A 14,428-nucleotide genomic window follows, 5' to 3' on the forward strand; every position below is an offset into this window, starting at 1 on the left:
TCCTCATTGGGCCGCCCGAGGCCCGTTCACTCCTCGGTTTTCCCTCCGTCTCCTCCCGCCCTCCAGCCTAGCGCACCAGCGTCCCGGCTCTGATTGGCTACCTCGGCAGCCTCCCCGGGGCCCGATTGGTGGGCTGAGTGGCAGGGGCGGGAGCGCGGCGCACTCAGGGTAGGCTGTTCGCCTGCCGAGCGGCGGCCGCGGGAGGGGCGGGGAGGGGCGGGGGGAGGGGGGCTGGGAAAGTTGAGGCCGCGCTGCTGCCGGGTCTCCGGCCTTGAGGGCTCGGGCTCGCAGCGGCGGCGGTGGCCGCAAGAAGAGGCGGCGGGGGCGGGGGGAGAGGAGGGCCTGGGCCCGCGCTCCCCCAGCCCCAGAGGAGCAGGCGGCGGCCGCGGACGGAGAGATTCGCCCCGGCGGTCGGACACCCCTGCCATACCCGCCTGGGATCATGACCCAGGCGGGGGTCGCCGCCGCCGCTGCCGCCGCGGCCGAGACCGCGCAGCCCGCGGGTGAGTGACTGCGGGAGGGGGCCGCTGACAGCCGGGGCGGGGGGCGGGGGCCAGGGCTGCGGGGGCGGCTCCGGGGGGCGGCTCCGGGCTCTGCTCCACCCACCCCCTCCCGGTCCCGGAGACGAGGGCTCCGCAGAGTGTGTCTCCTTCCTGGGGACCCCTGAGTGCGGAGCCCCGTGGGGTGAGAGCGTGGGCGCTGCGCCTGCCCCTCTTCTCCCCGACCTCTGGCGCCCCGCGCCCCCTGGTGCCAGGCTGGTGGGGGACTCGCGCTGCGGCCCGGCCCCCAGGAACGTGCGGGGCGCGAGAGCTTCCACGCCGCCCTGGGTGCATAAAGACCCGGGCATCCTGGTTCACACCGGATGGCCTTTGCCTGCCTCCTTCACCTTTTCCTGTCTCCTTCATCCGCTTTTATTTCTTTGCTCTCTGAATTTTCCTCGGACCCGCTGGTCAGACTCCTGCGACTTGCTTTTTAAGTCTCACTCCTATAGTCAGAGAGTTAGGGTTGCCTTTTCTTTTAAGAAGCCTTTCTTTTTCCTTCTTAGTAGAATCAGTTCAAGAGAATAGCCAACTCTTGAAATCTGGCTCCATATTTCCTTTTCATGTTTTACATTTGGGTTTTCCTTTACTCACTGCCCTTTCCCCGCCCCCATGGTTACGTTGGGATATGGTCCTTCGAGTTTATTAACTTTACGTGGGAATAAGAGACTGCATAAACCGACCTATGTGTGTGCTATGGGCTTCCAACTTAAGTTCTCACACCATTTTACCATTTAAGTACATACCGTGACCTAACACCATGGAAAATAAGATAGTTGTGGCTAACTTAATTTCGCATAAAGAAAACAGTTCCTGACCTATAAGCCAAGAATAGATTTCTTGAATAGACACTTTGGTGAGTAACATGCACCCTGAAGCATATTGGTATCTTTGCTTTTTCTTTGAATATAAGTGAGCAAACACACCACCCTGCTTTTTGAAGGATCAACAGGCTGTCATACTCTTTAATCATCTTGGTGATGTTTTCCTTCCACAAACGGTTGTTTAATGTAGCACAGAGTTGTTGTATAGGATACATTCTTTTGTTTCCCTTCATTTGTGAAGTATTCCGACAGTTATTTGTTACAAAATAAGCGAAGTACTTTGTAATCATTGCACATCTGAAACCAGGAATAGTATAATGTCTCCAGGTACTACTACAAGAATGAATACTTAGTATCTCACATTTTGCTCTGGCCTAAGTAGTACGCCTCTTTCTAAATTTAAAAGAGAAATTTTGTAAAATCCAAACATGGATGCAGCCTAGAACATTCCTTAATATGAAAGCACTTCACTGCAGGGGTATAAGGGCAACATAGGATTGAAATATTTATTTTCTAAGTTGTCTGTAGGACATCATGGAAATAACATTCTGTGTTTCAGACTGTGCAGTCAATAAACCTGTCATGTGAGAGAAATTGATGGGTTATTTTCTGATTTTCAGAGCTTAGCACTGTCAACAAGGGAAAAGAAACACTAAGAAAACAGAATGTTTAACTTAGGTTAGAAGATAATCTTCAACAGGCAGTCAGTTCAGAATTGTTACTTATAAACAGGGACTGAAATCAACCTTAGGTCTTAACCACATCTGTCGTGCCTTTTCTATCCCCAAGCCCAGTGGATTCTGACTCGACTGTAGAGTCGAGTCACCTTGTATACTTTTACATTTTAATGTCCTCACCACTCCCCTCAGAGATTCTCTTACTTTTGATATGAGGTGAGCCCTAGCCAGAGGTATAATTTTTTAAAGTTCTCCATGTTTCTATTTAGCAGTCATGGTTGACAGCTACTGAGTCTAGAGCAGCTGCTAGGCTTGTGTTCCAGGCTCTGCTAAATCAGGCCTTCATTCATGTGTCCAGTTTTTTTTTTTTTTTTTTAAGATTTTATTTATTTATTTGACAGACACAGATCACAAGTAGGCAGAGAGGCAGGCAGAGAAAGAGGGAGAAGCAGGCTCCCTGCTGAGCAGAGAGTTTGATGTGGGGCTTGATCCCAGGACCCTGGGCCAAAGGCAGAGGCTTTAACCCACTGAGCCACCTAGGCGCCCCGTGTGTCCAGTTTTTACCCAGTTCTTCTAAACCTCTGGACCTCCTCATGGTCCCACAACTATGTAGTTCAGATCTCTGCTTTTGTTAATGACATTGGTCTTTCCCACCACGTAGACAGCCCTCCCCGTGCTCCTTTCCCCACCAATGGTAGTTCTAAATCCGCTTTTATGAAGGTTTTCCTAAGAGCCCTAGCTCTTAGTGACTGGCTTCCTTTGAACTTTTATGCCATCTGTTGTTTAAAAGACTCCCTTTATACTTATATCATAATTTCTTTTGTATATTTGTATTATTACTCTCAAGCTTAACAGCAAGGAGTATTTTACTTTTTGGCTCTTCTACAGTGGTTTTCTATGAGTTGGATTGGTTTGCTTTGGAATCCTTCTGACCCTGCTTGCAACCGAGTTTCAGGTTTGATTCTGTCTCAGGTGTTTCTGTTGTGGTAGCTTTCTCACACCTTGGCTTGCTTTGAACTCATGTATGGATGTCAACCTCATAACATCTTGTACTTATTTCTGGGTTAAGGCTAATCACATTGCCAAAGGTATGTGTTTATCCACCTTTTGTACCAGACTGCCACCAAGAGCCTCCACGTTGAGCAACTCCAGGCAGTATGTTTCACATTGTATTCTGTTTTTCTCTATTTTTTTAAAAGTAGACTCCACATCCATCACATTGTATTTTTAAATACCATTGCAGGACGGCAAAGATGCAACCCCCAATATGGGAACTGTGTTCTCTTCATCTTTGTAATTTTATTTATTTATTTTTTTAAAAAGATTTTATTTTTAAGTAATCTCTATACCCAACGTGGGTTTTGAACTTACAACCCTGAGATCAAGAGTTGCATGCTGTACAGATTGAGCCAGCCAGGTGCCCCTGTCTTTGTGATTATAGGACCTAACGTAACACTTGTCATTCATAGGGACTTAATACATGTTTGTTGAATGAGTAAATGACTACCATGTTATATATCGTGCAGAATTAACCCTATACATCTTTAGCATATGTTGATTTGACATTGATTGATTTGTTATTAAATATTTTTATGTCTTCTGTTATGAATTTGTTAAGGGTTAGTGGAATTTAGGTAGTTGTGGTTGTGGCAGACCCCTTAAACTTGTAATCTATTTCCAATATGCATGGGGATATATAGCTTGAGTCTTTTACTCTCAGCTCTAGAGGTTGACTCTTGTTATCTGTAAAATATTTGTGGAACTCTCACTAAGAGAAGAGCTCTCAACTGTCCAATTGGATAATTTTTCTTTTTCTCATTAAATTTTCCATAGAGTACAATTGTACTATTTCAGAAGGCCAGATTTTTTAATTAGATTATGGAGCATGATAAGTTGCTCCTATTAATGTGCTAATACTGTGTTTTAAATTCAGTTCTTCAAGTATGTATTGAGTGCTTACCATGTGCCTAATGCCCGTAGGTGCTAAAGAGTACAGAAATAGTAAACTCTTGGAACTCAGCTCTTAGAAGTCCTTAGACTTAGAGGAACGATTGGGGAACACTATATCAAATAATTAAGGAACTGAATACAGTATTCATTAGATGCTAATTTAAATATAAGTACCCCAAATCTCAGATACAGTGGTTAATACTATGGAAAATGAAGAACGACCAGATATTGGGATGCCTGGCTAGCTCTGTTGGTTAAATGTCTGCCTTCGGCTCAGGTCATGATCATAGGGTCCTGAGATTGAGTCCCTCATCGAGCTTCTTGCTCATTAGGACTTGTGCTTCTCCATCTGCCTGCCACTGTCCCTGTTTGTGTCCCCCCCCCCCCAACAAATAAATACATAAAATCTTAAAGAAAAAAGCCAGATATTCTTTAAATAGATATTTATTACTCACATATACTGAGTACTAATTGTTGAGGATACAAACAGAAAAGATGTTTCTATCATTTAGAAACTTTACAGGCTAGTGGGAAAACCCAGCAAGCATGTAGAGCTAAGACATTGTTAAGACACATGTTAAGACATTGTGGAGTATTAGGTCAGGATGTTTGGGACTAATCTCTAGGGACCAGAGAAAATTTCAAAGAGGATAGTGAGAAGTTTTCAGCTGGAATGTTGATAGTAACATCCCAGACAAACTAACAGGTACAAAGGCATGGAAGTGAGAGGGATCATTTCTTGATTAAGGAGCTGCAGGTAACTGATAGCAATAGAAAGCTATCAGTGAATGCTAAAGAGTGTGGACTTTGGAGTCAGACATACTTTTATTTCTGATTGCTTTGAGCCCTTGTAGGTCTTCCCTGTGTAGGGTAGCAGTATTCTACTGGTAACTTCACTGCTAGTGGTAATACAAAGAGGTACCCCAGGATTCCTCCAGTTTCCATCTATGCTCCCATACCTTCGCTTTTAACTATCGCCTGGCTGCATGTGGAGCCCCACATAGCCTCACCTCACAATTAATGAAGCCATTATTGGGTACCCTGGTGAAAGCATTGTCACCTTAGCTACTATAATTTCTTTTTTTTTTTTTTTATCTTTTTTAAAAAATTTCTTTCCAGTGTTCCAGAATTCATTGTTTATGCACCACACCCAGTGCTCTATGCAAGCTACTATAATTTCTTAAACAACAGAAGCCACAGTAAAGGAGACAGGGAGAAGAAAGTTGTTGTGTAACCATTAGAGGTACCACTCTAACCTCTACTCTGATTTCTCATTGGTTATGAGCAATAGAAATTGCCTTCAGCTAACTTAAGCAGAAAAGTTATGGTTAGATTTATGGATAGATATTGGGTAAGCTCACAGAAGTGAAGGAAGCCAGAATAATCAAGCCTTGGGAAGGCCTGGGGACAGCAACTTCTAAGATCACATGGGCGCATGGGGCTAACTCAGCCCTAGCCACCTTTCTGCCTTGTGTGGTCCTTTGGTTCAGCCGTGTGCCCACCCCAGAGATAAGCCCCTCCCTTTTTTAAAGATTTTGTTTATTTATTTGACGGAGATCACAAGTAGGCAGAGAGGGAGGCAGAGAGAGAGAGAGGGGTTAGCAGGCTCCCCGCTGAGCAGAGAGCCCAATTCGGGGCTTGATCCCAGGACCTTGGGATCATGACCCAAGCCGAAGGCAGAGGCCTTAACCCATGAGCCACCCAGGTGCCCCAAGCCCATTTTTGATAGGCATATCAGACCTCAGAAGTCAGGCAGAGAAGTTCTTTAAAGGAAAAGTGAGGTATTGTTGCCATAACACCAAAGCAAGATATTTCCTACAGAGTTCATTGGATTTGATACTCTGGAATTCTTCTGCAAGCAATTTTATGAGTAAAAACCAGGTAATGGTGAGAAGAGTGGATGGGACTTGAGGAGAAGGGACAATGAGTATAAATTACTTGTTCAAGAAGTCTGATGGTTGGGAGGGAGAAAGAATGGGAACACATAGAAGGAGTTGCAAGGTCAGAAAAAAATTTTTTTTGCCATTTAAATCTTTTTTTTTTAAAGATTTTATTTATTTTTTTGACAGAGAGAGATCACAAGTAGACAGAGAGGCAGGCAGAGAGAGAGAGGGAAGCAGGCTCCCCGCTGAGCAGAGAGCCCGATGCAGGACTCGATTCCAGGACCCTGAGATCATGACCTGAGCCAAAGGCAGTGGCTTAACCCACTGAACCACCCAGGCGCCCTGCCTTTTAAAATTAAAAAAAAAAAAAAAATTGAATGAGGATACATTTTAATGGAAAAACACTAACAGAGAAGGAGAGATTAATAATATATGAGAGAGAAGAGATATTATGTAACAAGATTACTAAGAAGTGAGAATGATAGTATCCAGAACAAAGGTAGTGGGTTTAGAAATATAATAGAATATAGAAATAATATAGAAATATTCTGGGAGGTTTTAGAGAGGAGGACAGACTTGCACTGGTCCTCAAAGGGTTAATAGCAGGGACACCTGGGTGGCTCAGGTCTTGATCCCAGGATCCAGTCCCCCATGGGGCTTCTTGCTTGACAGGGAGCCTGCTTCTCCCCCTGCCACAGCTCCCCTTGCTTGCTCAGTCTCTCTCTCTGACAAATAAATAAAATCTTTAAAAAAAAAAAAAGGGGGGGGTTAATTGTATTTGAAAAAAAACAGCGTAGTGGAAAGGTCATTTCAGTGGGCAAGTAGCAAAGATTTAGCAAAAAATGAACAGCTGATAAGGAGCACAGGGAAGAACGTGTCTGGACTGGAGAGAAGGGAAGGGTAGATGGCATGATTAGCTTGATAGCTCTGCTCCTGTGTGTGGTGTAGTAAGTGTTTAAGTGGAGAGTGAGACTGGCCAGTGAAGAAGGTGGTGTTAGGTAGGATCATGAAAGCTAGGACCCAAGAGTTTGGATTTGATCCAGTAGATTGTGGAAAATAGTACTGTAGTTCTAGAGCAGGGAGGGACATGCTGAGTACTGTGAATTGAAAAGATTACTGAGACATTGGAATATGAAACCATTGAAGAATAAAGGAAAGATTGGGAGCCAAAAAGAATATTAGGAGCCAGACATGTGTAAAACAGGGCCTAATCTGAGGTGGTAGGAATAAACAGGAGGAGATGAACATTATGAAAAGAATTGATAGGATTTGGTGAGAAAATTTGCAGATTATATTTGGGTTTAGAGACAGGTTAAAGTTCTGGTGTCATTGGTAAAATGGAGAAATTGGAAGAAAGTCTCTGAAGAGGCAGGGCAATTCAACATGTTGCAAAGACTGTTAATTGGTTTTGAAATGAAATGTTCTGAACTGAACTTGTCTAACCGAAGATTTGGAACTTTATTATAAAAAGGTAATGCCTTTTACACAGAAATAGTTTGAAACTTTGTAGGAAAAAAGCTAATAGGAAAGCAAACAGCATTGAGCCTTGGAAATCAATGTGAGATACAAGCATTCATATGAGAGAAAGATGATGTGTAATTGGGGAGGGGGAAGACAATTTAGGAGAGGAAGTGTGGAGGAAGGGGAGACAGCAGCAGCCTCCAGACCTGCAGAGAGGAGAGGGAAGGCAGAAAAAGACTCTCCGCCTCTGATGTGGGGAACAATAGTTCCGACCTCTAAGAAAGCCATTTTGGTTGGCAGGAACAATCAGAAGACTGCCATGGATTAGGTGGGATTGGTCAGTGAAGGAAAGAGAAGTTTTAGAGGAGAAGTAGGCGAGGAATGGAGAGAGAGACAGGAAAGGCAGTGAATTCTTATTTAATAAGCTCCATATTTTGGAAGCAGAAGAGAAATGGTTAAGGAGAGAAAGGAATCAAGTATAGAGTTCCTCTTCATAGATGGATAAGTTAGCTTTAGGATGTTCTGGTAGGCTGAAAGGACAGATGCATGGGCAGAAGTCTGTTATGTTATATGTAGAATACAGTTAAGGAACTGGTACCGGGTGATCTCCGTCTTCCCAGTGAATTAGGGGGAAAATGGAAAAAAGCAACTTTTGTGTATTGAGTGCTTGCTTTGTACCAGACATTTTGCTTGATCCACTGAATCTATTATCATGTAAATCATAACAGTCCTCCGTGAGGATGGTGATAGTCTCTTGGTCTTAAATGTGAAGACATCAAGACTATAATGAATATTTATTTAATTATTTTATGGAGGAACTTTAAAAAAAGTTATGATTTTTTAAACTAATCTCTACACTCACCGTGGGGCTTGAACCTGTAACTCTGAGATCAAGAGTCGCATACTTCATGGACTGATCCAGCCAGGCACCCCAAGGAATACTTACTTTAAAACCAAATAGCTAGTGAATGCCAGCTTTAAGATTTGATTCTAGGTCTGTATCAAGACTATTCTTATTCACCTATACCATTCATTCATTAATTTGAGGTAGTGGGTATGTGGGGTATTACTGATTATAGTGGCTATGCCTCAGAATTGCTTATGGAGCCTTAAAAAATTACTGTAACTTGCCCCATTCATTCCTTCACCAATATGCGTATTGATTATCTACTATTTTAGGGTTCTCCAGAGAAACAGAACCAATATGATATATACCACAAGATGAGCCCCGAGCATCAAATGGTGCCAAAAAGTAAGGAAGTACTAAAAAAATGGGGGTGGGAGAGAGGGGAGGACTTGTGAAAAGGACACGGGAGCCAGCCTGAAAGAATGCACAATGGCCAAAGCTTGAACAATTTCAACAATGAAATAACTGTAGCATTCTATTTTGACTGAAAGGATAAAATAAATATTTCCTTGAGTCCATACTGATATAAATAAATGATTGAATGCATAAATTGGAGTAGAAGAGACAAATATCCTTTGCAGAATAATTACAAAAATATATTTAGATACTCCCTTCTCAAAGAGATGGAGATTAGTTCCCCTCTCATTGAATGGGCTAGACTTAGTACCCACTTCCAGAGAATAGAATATGGAAAGGGAAAAATAGTAATATAGCAGTAATTACTTGAGTCATGTTAATAGGAAATTTCGGGAGGGAAAAATTGGTGTGAGAGACTACATCTTTTATAACTTAAATTCTTCAGTATGATCTGATTCATTTAATATAAGGTTATTTTATTTGTATAATAAAAAAATCTAGGGGTGCCTGGGTGCCAGGGTCGGTTGAATGACGACTCCTGGTTTCTGCTCAGGTCATGATCTCAGGGTCATGAGATTGAGCCCTGCGTCAGGCTCTGTGGTCATCACGGAATCTGCTTAAGACTCCGTCCTTTTCCCTCTGCCCCTCCCTTCCTCTAAAATAAGTAATCTTAACAAAAATCTAGGTAAGTAACAAAAAGATTTAAAAATAGGAAAATAAGGACACATCCTTATTACTGTTCAAAAGCTGGGCAGGGTGTTTAAAGATCAAAAAATGGAAGAATTTATGAAAAATGTTAAGTATGTGGGATCATGTTGATGGCAGAACCATACAGTGTGGAGAAATCTGCAACCCAATATAGACTTAAAGGTGAATAAGTAGGAAAGTAAGTCTTCCCACTGCAATTCTGGAAGATGCCAACACTCCGAGCCTTTGAAAAGTAGGAGGGGGTAGAGGTTGGTTATCCTAGTCCATTCAGGCTGCTGTAACAAAATATCATAGATTGAGTGGCTTTTAAACAACAGATATTTATTTCTCACAGTTCTGGAGGCTGGGAGTCCAAATCATAGTGCCAGCATGGTTGGATTCTGGTGAAGGCCTTCTTCCAGGTTGTAGATTGTGTACTTCATGATGTACCCCCACATGGTGGAAGGGGCAAGCAAGCTCCCTGAGCTCTCTTTCATAAGGGTGCTAATCCCATTTATGAGGACTTTGCTCCCATGACCCAAACATTTCCCAAAGGCCCTACCTCATAATACCTTGAGTTTTAGGATTTCAGTGTACGAATTTTGAGGTGGGAAAGAAACATTCAGATCATAGCAGTGGTCAAAAGTAATGAATTAGCAGACTTCAGAACAATCATAGCAGGACCAATTAGGATACCTAATTACAATGTTTACTCACAGGGCTAAGCTACTAGAACATTTTTCTGTAAACTGAGGGTATTTCCATCATGGGCTTTAGGGCCAGAGGGAGAATCAGGGTTATACTTTAGAGAATTTCCACTTGTCACTGTGCATGTGGAGCTCCTTCCTTCGGAAGGCACCCATCTTATTGTTAACCTTCTTCACCAATGTGTGATAGTTTCGACAGCCAGAACTCTTACAGTCAGCATGTACATTCATGGCAGGGAGAAGAGTGATTTTTACATGTGTTAAAGTATTGGTTCTTAGTGGTGGATGCACATTAAAATCAAGGAGAGAGCTTTCTTTAAAAAGATGATTTCTGTAGTGCATCCCAAATTAAGAATCACTGAGTTAGGAAACCAACTTCATCTGTCAATTCAGTTAACTGATTCTCACTAAATATTTAAGGAAAACCATTAGGATGAAAGAGTAACATCAAGCTGAACATAAAGAGGAATTGATCTTTGAGAAAACAAACTGAATGTAGTGGACAAAGATAACATTTTTGTCCAAAAATATCCTAAAAAATGTGAGAGCATGTAATTTCCATAAAACAGCAGTGGGTGCTATGAAAAAGAAATGAGAATAAGAAAATTTTGGGAAATTAGAAACATGTTTTCTGAAATAAAAACTTTAATAGCAGATCGAATAGCTTCATGGTTGCACTTGATGATTAAATTAAAGGACTAGATAATCAAACCAAAGAGTTCTTAAATAACATACAAAAGGACAAAGAAGAAGCTTATGAGCTGTTGGACATGCAAAATAGATCTTGGAGGAGAACTAACCATTCTAGAGCTAAAATTCTACATAGTTGCAATAAGTGCTTGGGATGGGAGATGGGCGGTGGGCAGTTGGTGGGTAACATAGAGTCTGTTAAAACTTTTGTGGTGGGAGCAGAGGAGACCATAGATACTGTTTTTAATAGGAAGAAAACAGACTTAAATTTTAATATTAAGATACTTTAATTATTGATAAGCAATTCCTTTACTCTCTGTTTTATCCTCCCAGCTTTGCTTTTCTTTGTGTACACGTTCATCCTCAAACTGGCTTCTTTCTTTTGCAGGATGTCTGTATTTGAAATTTTATGCTTTCTCTTTAAATTGGAAAGGGAAAGAGCATAGCTGCCCACACCATCAAAGAAAAATCCTGAGGTTTCCTATGTGTGGACCAATCTGAGACCAGTTATTGTGGCCAGAAAAAAGAAATCACTTCCCAAGACCTGCCATAAACTATCAGTGAAACACAAGGGCTGATTTAGAGGTATATACCTAAGTGAAAACTGGGGAATTTCATGAAGTGGAGAGAAAATATCAAATGTCCACTGTAGTATGTTTCTTAAAATTGTTAGGGAAATTCATAAATCAAACAGGTAGAAAAGGAAAACAGGTATTGAGGAAAACAAACAAAAAATCAGGCAAGGAAAAGTAGAAAAGTCAGGGTGGGAGGAGAGAGAGAACAAACTATGAGCATATGTGACAATGTTTACAATAAATATGACTGGAATAAATTCTCTCTTTTTTCTTCTTTTTTAAAAAAAGGCCCTTAGATTGTATAAAACCAAATTTGGTTACTTCAGACAAATATAAAAGAAAATAATGCAGAAAGCTTAAAAATCAAATACACATATGCATACCCTGAGCAAATGTTAAGTAGAAGAAAATGAACAGTAATTTGTTATCAATGTTTATTTCAAAGAGCAAACATTAACTTTTAAAAATATTTACTATGACTTTATACCTAAGGAGCTAAAAATACACACTCTTCTCAAACACTCATATAACCGTTAACAAAAATATATCATGTAAGAGGCCTAAAGGAAAACCTCAAATTCTAAAAATCAGCTACTTTTTTAAAAAGTTTATTTGTTTAAGTAATCTCTACACCCAGTGTTGGGGTCAAACTCGTATCCTGGAGCTCAAGAGCCATACTCTCTACCAACTCTCTAGCCAGGCATCTCTAAAAATTAGATACTACTTATCGCCAATCATAATACAAGGAAACAGTTGATATATATGCATATAAATTAACAAAAGGGGAGCCAAAGCTACTTGGAAAACTCTTTATTTCAGCTCAGGTTGAAGAGGGTGTAAGAGTTGAAATTACAAGGAAGAAAAAGTCAAGATCATAAAAAGCAAATCACAGAAAAAATATAAATGATTCATACCATGTGAAAGGGTATTTAGCCTCACCAGTCATCAGTGAGATGCAAGTTAAGCAATAAGATAAATTTTGTTGACTTTTAGACTGAGAAAAGCTTAAAAGCTGTTGATTGCAGTCTTTTTTTTTCAGAATTGTTTTTAGTAGCAAAAATAATAAGAGGGGAAGAAGGAAAAAAATGAGTTTGGTCAATGGGGAACAGCTGAATAAATTATGGCTTTGTGTTTCATAGCACTGTGTAGGTATTAGAAAGAATAAGGTAAATTGATATGAACTTACCTGGAACGGTGTTTATATTTCTAAGGAAAAATAAAGCATGTTACAGAGTGACCTATAAAGCATGATTTCATTTGTATAAAAAGTTTATGTGCATGGGATAATAATACAAATATATAGATAACGCTGAAGAAAGATCAAGAAAATTGGTACCGAATTGATTCCCAACTGGGAGAGAGTAAAATGGAATAGGTGGTAGTGGGTTCTTTAATTCTCCTCCCCACAATAAAAGGATGTAGTTAGGAGTAATATTTACTTTTTTGTTTTTCAGTATAGTATTTAAAAAAAATTTTTTTTTAATTTAGCTGACTGAGCCACCCAGGCACCCCTTAATCTCCTTTTCTTGTAAGGACACCAGTCATGCTAGATTAGAGCCCACCCTAAGACCCATTTTAACTTAATTACCACTTTAAAGACCCTATTTCTGGGGCACCTGGGTGGCTCAGTTGTAAAGCATCTGCCTTAGGCTCAGATCATGATCCCAGGGTCCTGGGATTGAGCCTCACATCAGGTTCCTGCTCAGGGGGAAGCCTGCCTCACCCTCTCCCACTCCCCCTGCTTGTGTTCCCTCTCTTTCTGTCTCTCTGTCAAATAAATAAAATAAAATCTTAAAAAAAAAAAAAAAAGGCCCTATTTCCAAATACAGTCACATTCCAGAGTACTAAGGTTTAGGACTTAAACAGTGAATTGAGGAAAACACAATACAGCCCATTTTGTAATTATAGATATATCTATATACACACATACATATATGTTATATACATACATTTGTATTAGACACATATATAAATGTATACATATATTTAGATTGAATATTTAGATACTATGATTCAGTCTGTTTTAGATTGAACCATCTGAAATTATAGTTTCTAGAAGCAGAAAATGTCAAATGTGGGCAATTTCAGATGATTCAAAATAATACTGTGACATATTTAGTCATTCTTTTAAGATATTTATTTATTGCATTATTATTTTTTTTTTTAAGATTTTATTTATTTATTTGACAGAGAGCTATCACAAGTAGACGGAGAGGCAGGCAGAGAGAGAGAGAGGGAAGCAGGCTCCCTGCTGAGCAGAGAGCCCGATGCGGGGCTCGATCCCAGGACCCTGAGATCATGACCCGAGCCAAAGGCAGCGGCTTAAGCCACTGAGCCACCCACGCCCCATTGCATTATTATTTTTAAAAAGATTTTATATATTTATTTGAGAGAGAGAAAGAGCATGTTGAGGGGAGGAGCAGAGGGAGAGAATCTCAAGCAGACTGTGCTCAGCAGAGCCCAGCGCAGGGGCTCGATCCCATGACCCTGAGATCATGACCCAAGCTGAAACCAAGAGTTGGACACTCAGTCAACTGAGCCAGCCATGCACCCCTATTTATTTATTTTAGAGTGGGGGAAGGGGTAGAGGGAGAGGGAGACAGAGTCCCAAGCAGACTCCCTGCTGAGCATGGAGCCCAGGACAGGCTTGATCTCAATACCCGGAGATTACACTATGAGCCAAAGCCAAGAGTCAGACACTTAACTGACTGTCACCCAAGTGCCCCAGTCATTCTCCTTTAAAAAAGAAAAAAATCATTCATTTGGTGAGCCTTTGGGGTGTTTCGTTGTCCTTTGCTACTTGAAACAATTTTGTAAAGAATATCCTTGAATAAATGTCCTTTTGCACGTATGTGAATATGACTTGTATGATAAATTTCTAATTGAGAGGTATGTGTTTCTGTGGACCAGACATGGGTCCACAGTATGTCAGGAGGAGCACTGGACACTCTGCCACAGGCCTCCCATCAGGGGCAGGGCTACCTCAGCAGAAATAAAGGAACTGGAAGCCTTAAGAACAGACAAAGACTAGGGGTAGGGGAGAGAATATAAGAGGCAGTATGGGGAGAGGCATTACCTGCATCAAAGGAACCATACTGAGATATTCTCAATGATTGTTGGTGACTAAAAATGAGTAGAGGATTTCTTTTGGATATTTGTTATCAGTAAAGT

At 41.1% G+C, this 14,428-nt stretch overlaps 1 protein-coding gene across 2 annotated transcripts in view; it reads left to right on the forward strand.

The window, feature by feature from the left end:
- The first annotated feature begins 224 nt into the window (after positions 1-224).
- Positions 225-14,428, forward strand: part of USF3 (upstream transcription factor family member 3) — a 50,392-nt gene continuing 36,188 nt past the window's right edge. For both annotated transcript variants that reach the window (XM_059391953.1, XM_059391952.1), the window contains exon 1: positions 225-503. The gene's annotated coding sequence lies outside the window, so the exon portion shown is untranslated. The remainder of the gene's footprint in view (positions 504-14,428) is intronic.

This window comes from Mustela nigripes, chromosome 2 (assembly GCF_022355385.1).
Source record: "Mustela nigripes isolate SB6536 chromosome 2, MUSNIG.SB6536, whole genome shotgun sequence".
Taxonomy (NCBI): Eukaryota; Metazoa; Chordata; class Mammalia; order Carnivora; family Mustelidae; genus Mustela; species Mustela nigripes.